Below are 6,858 nucleotides of genomic sequence, written 5' to 3'. Positions count from 1 at the left end.
TAACCACAGCTAAATGAGACTAGGCTGTTAAATGTGGAGGAACACTCTTCCACTTTGCACATCACTTTTTGTCAATGTGCTGTATGATGCTGAACCTTGTGCCACTGGGATATCAAATACCATAATGGTTTCCCATTGTGGACAGTGTTTGGTAGAGCTCCCACTTGTAAAACAGATTTGGAAGCAGGAGTGGCATTCACTTCCTAAACTATAAGCCTATGGAAACTCTATGAACTTGGAGAAATGAGAATAGTTATGAAAAGACATTAGGTCTTTTTTTTTTATAGAATCCTATGAGTCGTGCTTGACTCGACAGCAATCAACAACATATGTATATGTGTTTGTGTAAGTGTGTATGTGGGTATAACACATTTTTTGCCAATTCAATGTAATGAACATGTACAACTGTACAACTTACTGATAATCAGCTGTGATAACCATAATACCCTATCATATATCCAGAATTAAGGTTGCACAGTGGAGTGCATTCAAGACAGGGGTGGGCGGGGTGGGGGCAGTGGCCAGGGGGATTATCTTTTGCTTTTCGAAGATTATCTTTTGCTTTTCGAAGAGAGGAGTGAACGGGGGGGGGGGGTAGATAAAAAAGTGTAACAATGAATGAATGGAAATCCAAAATCTCTGTAAATGTTCATTAAAATTAATAAAATAAAATTTTTAAAAAATCAGCTGTGTAATTCTACTCTTTTTAAAAATAGTTTTCATTGAAATTTTAATGAAAGTTTACCTAGAACTTGGATTTCCATTTGTTCATTGTTGTACATTTTCCTCTCATTCAGTCAACTTTGTTATGAACTCCTTGTTAACCAATGTGATTTCCTGTCACCTTGAATGTCCTACATCTTAAACTCCAATTCAACTTATTGCCACAGTCAGAACCAACTAATAACTCGATTGAGTTAAATCATGTAAGAGGAAGTTTTCCATCTTTCTTTCACAGAGCTGCCAGTGAATTAAAATATCCAGAGAGGCACGGCCTTTGGGTTCGCAGAGCAACTCCCTACATACTGCTTCAATTATTGGTCCCTCTCTCTCATTCGTGATAACCTCAATAATTTTTTGCGTATAATTTACACACACATATGCAATTATCTTGTGTAATGCATAAAGCATAACAAGTAGTTTGGCTCTTATTTGTAGCAGTTGTTATATAAATTACTCCAAAATTTGCTATCCCCTTTTGTTAGGAAAGAAATAATGTCCTTCAACAGAAACTAGATCATCATGTTCAGATACAGCCAAAGAGAAGAAAATAGGAAATAAATTATTTGCATTATACAGAAGAAAGTCCTTAGAGGTTTATTTGTTGTAATAACTACTTTTGTAAGATTTTCTTTTCTAATGGATAAATGTAATTCAATAGATTATCATAGACTTCTAATAAATCATCCAGGTTTTATTCACATAGACCTATATTTGTGAAATTATGTTTTTTTCTAAGCCATATGAAGTGTAGTTATGAGGAAAGAAGGATACATAATAGTAAGATGTTCTGTTTTTCCAAAATAGTAATTTTTATCAGTAGTACAAGACAAGTCATCCACTAAATAAAGATCAATATTGATTAAAAATGTATATATCATGGCTTTCTTATTTATTTAGTGTTTCATATGAAGGTTGCCTTAGTTATCTACTATTTCTAAAAGGCCAGGAGTAGATGACCTTAGCAAATTGGAATTTATTTTCACATAGTCTATGAGGGTTGAAGTTCAAATTTAGGGTGCTAATTCTGGAGGAAGGTGTTCTATCTCTATCAGCAGTTGAAGTAGTCTTCATTGCCTTTCAATGTCTGTGAGCTTGACTTTCCCTGGATATCTGCATATGTCATGGTATCAATACTCTTCTTTCATGGTGATAATCTCTTTTTTAATCCCCTTTTCACTGAGTTTGTTCTGACAGTGCATAACAACAACAATCTTATCTAAAAAACAGAATAACAATACCTATTTTACAGGTTTATTGGAATCCTTTATATCAGATGATTGATATGGCATTATATCTAATAGAATAAGTGTAGTAAGATGTTTTTGGAATTAATATAGAAAGCAGATTCCATTCTCATTTGGTAAATGAATATTCATTTAAATCCATCAAGGAGAGCAATATAATGCATGGCACATATGGAATTGCAGAATTAAAACTTTTCTTTTTCTTATAACTAATCTATCCACAAAATTAGAGGGAAAACTCTTAAACTAAATTTTATCTGGATTAAATTTCATTCAATCTTTCATTTTAAAGTTACAGAAACTAATTTTTGGTTAAAAATAATGTATTCTCCTATATATCTATCCATGGAATATTCAGTACTCTTCTCCAACACCATAGCTCATAGTCATCAATTCTTTTCTGTCATCCTTATTCATTGTCTAACTCACAGATGTATAGCAAGTAACTGAAAAGGTGATGGCCAGAATCAAGAGCTCTTTATTCCTCAAAATGATATTATTCCTCCTTAATAATTTGGAGGGGTCTCTAACTATTGACAGTACATAGATAGAGAACTGCCAGAAGTTCCAGCAGGATTGAGAAGAAGCCGTGACCCCAGAGATATTATTGCTGTTGTCAGATGAATCCTAACTAAAAGCAAAAAGTACCATAAGAATGGTATTTATGCTTTATTGATTATGTAAAGCATTTGACTGTGTGGATCATAAAAAGTTGTAGCTGACATTGAGGATATGGGAATCCCAGAGATTTTAATTGTACTCATGCAGAACCTATACTTGGACCAGGAGACCGTTGTGTGAAGAGCAGAGGAATACTTCATGGTTTAAAATTGGAAAAAGAGTGCTTCAGGGTTATAGTCTCTCTAACTACTCAGTCTGTATACTGAGCAAATTATATAAGACGCTGTACTCTTATGAAGAGGAGTGTAGTATCAGGATTGGAGGGAGACTCATCAATAACCTGTGTTATATAGATGACCCAACTTTGCTTGCTGAAAGTAAGGAGAACTTAAGGAAAAGAAGGGAAGGGGAGGGGAAGGAAGGGAAGGGGAGGGAAGAGAAGAGGAGGGGAGGGGAGAAAGGGAACTTGTTGCAGAAGATCAAAGAATACAGCCTTCAGTGTAGATTGCATCTCAGTATCAAGAAAACAAAGATTCCTACCACTGTACAATAGGCAGCGTAATGATTGGTAAAGAGGAGATTGAAACAGTCAACAGCTTCTTCTTGCTTGGATCCACAATTAACACTGTTAGTACCAGCAGTCAGTAAATAAGAAGACACATTACACCAGGAAAATCTTCAGTTAGAGACCTCTTCAAATTATTGAGGAGTGATGATGTCAGTTTGAAGACTAAGGTATGTCTGATTCAGGCCATGGTCTTTCTGACTACTTACTATGCATCTGATAGCTGGAATAAGGATGACAGAAAAAGAATTGATGCCTTTGAGCTGTGGTGTTGGAGAAGAGCACTGAACATCCCATGAACGGCCCAGAGAATGAACAGATACATCTTGGAGAAGGTGAAGCCAGAGTGTTCTTTGGAAACAGCAATGATGAAACTTTGCCTCATATTCTTTGGGCATGTTGCTAGGAGGGGCTATTCCTTGGAGAAGGACATGATGCTGGAAAGGGTGAAGAGTTGGAACAGGAGAGGAAGACCCTTATCTAGGTGGATTGAGGCAATGACTGTTGAAATGGGCTCTTATGTATAAGGAGGTGTGAGAATGGTGCAGGGTAGAACAGGGTTCAGATCTTTTGTTCATAGGGTCATTAAGAGTCACACTCGACTCAACGACAGCTAACAACAACAACAATTGACTGAAGACTTTCCCAGTGTAATGCATCTCCTGATCTCATGACTGCTGGTACCATCCAGGACTAAAGATTGTGGATCCAAGCAAGAATAAGTCGTTGACAATTTAAATAACCAACATATGCCCTTGATAAGTTGCAGCTAGTGTGCTCTTTGGAGGCAAAGATCATAAAGCTTTGTGCCACATACTATGGGCATGTTGTTAGGAGATGCTATTCTTAGAAAACAACATCATGCTTGGAAAAGTACAGTGTATCAGAGAAGAAGAGGAATATACTCAACTAGATGGAATGACACAGTTACTGCTAAGAGGGGAATGAATATGGCAGAGATTGTGAGGTTGGCACAGAGTAAGACAGGGTTCAGATATGTTCTTCTGAGTAACTATGGATTACACATAAATGATAGCACCTAAAAACAATAATTTTTTCCTCTCAGTTGGCATCCAGTAATATAAGGAGAGAAATAAGTAACTAATATGTCCTGTATCACAGCAAAAGAGGACTTGCTTGAAGAGTATGCTGATTTTAGGGTCTGCTTGACTGGTAGCCACTACCCCCAGTGGGAGGCAGGGGAGCAATATCCTTTGTCTTTTTGCTTCTGAATATCCTTCTGATCTCTGAGAACAGATTCTATGAGATTAACAGTCTATTCCTTTACTTTGTGCAGTCTTCAGAGATCTCAAGCCTGAAATTTTTCACCTGCCTCTGCTCTAGTGCTATCTAACCATCTAACCTCACTGAAAACTTTTTTTTAACTGAATGGCTAGCCCTCCTATCTCATGTGTGCTACACAGAAGGACAATTGGGCACTTGCCCTATCAGTCTGCATCCCAATTCTTCACCAATATCTTCTGCACCAGATTGCACTATCCTTTAAAGTAAGCAGATTTCTACTCTGGTACAGAGCAGGTTAATCCTATGTAAAAATTTGTCCAGAAAAACCCAATTTATATGCATATTGTCTCAGAGTAATTTCACTCTCAAAAATGTACTGGGAATGATGAATCAGATTGTTGCCCTGCACTTGGGAATCCAAGAATAAAAGTGTTCCTATTGTCATTCCATTTACTGATTTTATGTGCCTGTGCACTGAAAAACATAGTAAAAGAAAATCAGCTTGCAAAAGCTTGATTGCTTCACTTTCTCCCACGAGTCTTTCTCTTCTATTTTTTTAATATTTCTTTCTTCATTATCTTTTTCCAATATTTGGATAAGTTTTCATAAGAAATAAGGATATTCTTCCATATTTCAGGAAGCTTCTAGGAGTTGGGTAGTAAGGCACTGAATTGTTGTTATGTGTAGTAGGAAAACAAATGAAGGTTAATTCCTTCCTAAAGTAACCCCAAAGTCTCTGCTGTGCTATAATTAGTTTTTAAATATCAGAACCTGGACATTGTGCTTGTGTCTTTGATTTGTCAGACCTATTGCCGAAGCTAAGAGTATAATATCCAATCTACCCACCCTGAAGAGTTTTCTTTGTTAATATTCTTTAAAAACTTTTTAAATCTTTCATCAGACTGATTTTCTCTTCAAGGAGTTTAGTTTCAATTATGTAACACTGCAAAAGCAAGAATGCTCCTTAAATTATGAAGTGAGTGTGGCTTAATCGGAAGATGAAATCAGAGTGGATGAAACCAGAGTGGAAGTAAAATTATGAAGAAAAAGCTTCACTTAGACTTTCCTTTTCTACACTTCAAGGCAGCACCTTTCTCCCCCTGAACCACTTTTCTTTCCTAGGACCCTACCTACTATTCCATAGCCAGATTGTTTCTTTTCCTTAAATCAAGAATTAATTTTCTTCTTCAAAAATATTCTTGGAGTTACATTTTGGCTTTTAGTATAATATCTCCACAATTAAAAACAACTGGAAAAGTTAGAGCAAAATAATAGAGAAAATATGTGTGAATTATCAGAGGTGAAATATACTTTCCATGAAAGATAGCAAAGTTTTTAAAAGTTTACAGAATTTTGATGATTTTTTTTCTGTTTTGTTTTGTTAAATTTCAACTAAGTAATTTTTCAGACAGGCAGAAATGTTAGACCTGAGATGTTTTTCTTAAAAAGGTTGTAGTCCCACCCTTGTCTCAGAAACCTCTCTTTCTCTCTCTTTATTACACACACACACACACACACACACACACACATAAATGTAAATATGTTGTTGTTGTTGCTAAGCCATTGAGTTGAGTATGATTCAGTGACCCTATGAAGAATAAATCTGAACTCAGTCCTATCCTGAACCATCCATATCTTCCTCAACGCATTTGAGTCTATTTATTGCTTCAGGCACCGTGTCAAAACTTCTCATCAAGGATCTTCCTATCCTTCTCTAACCTTCCATTTTTCCAAGCATGATGCCCCTTTCTCAGAAATAGCCTTTTTTAAGATCATGTTAAAATTATGTCAGACAAATCTTTACCATTTTTGGATCCAAGGAACATTTTGGTTGCACTTTCTCCAAGATATATCTGTTTGTCCTTTTGGCAGACTATGCGATGTTTATACTCTTCTCCAACACCACAACCCTAATGTATCTGCTCATCTCCTGTCATCCTTATTCATTGTCTACTTCTCAGATGTGTAGCAGGTGATTAGAAAGACTATGGCATGTATCAAGTGACCCTTGGTTTTTAAACTGGCATCATTGGTCTTCAGGACTTTGGAGAGATTCCTGACAAGAGACTTTCTCCTTGCTATACATCTCCCAATCTCCTGATTACTAGCACCAAGGATGTTGACTGTAGAACCAAGCAAGATTAAATAGTTTTTAATTCAAACCTCTCTCAATATATCATGATGTTGCCTATTGCCCAAGTTGTGAGGATTTTTCTTTTCTTGATGTTGAGATGTAATCCATAGTGAAGGTTGCAGTCCTTCATCCTCCACAGCAAGTTTTTTAAGTCCTCCTCAATTTCAGCAGGCAGGGTTGAGTGGCATGCATATTGCAGGTTATTGATGAATCTTCCTTCAATCCCAGTTCCACATTCTTCTTAATAAAGTCCAGCTTTTCAAATGACTTGCTCAGTATACAGATTAAATAATTATTTACAAATATATAAGAGAGAGAGAAAGAAA

This window comes from Elephantulus edwardii, unplaced genomic scaffold (assembly GCF_000299155.1).
Source record: "Elephantulus edwardii isolate Elephantulus edwardi_28Jun2011 unplaced genomic scaffold, EleEdw1.0 scaffold00122, whole genome shotgun sequence".
Taxonomy (NCBI): domain Eukaryota; kingdom Metazoa; phylum Chordata; class Mammalia; order Macroscelidea; family Macroscelididae; genus Elephantulus; species Elephantulus edwardii.
Note: the sequence above shows the minus strand (reverse complement) of the source record.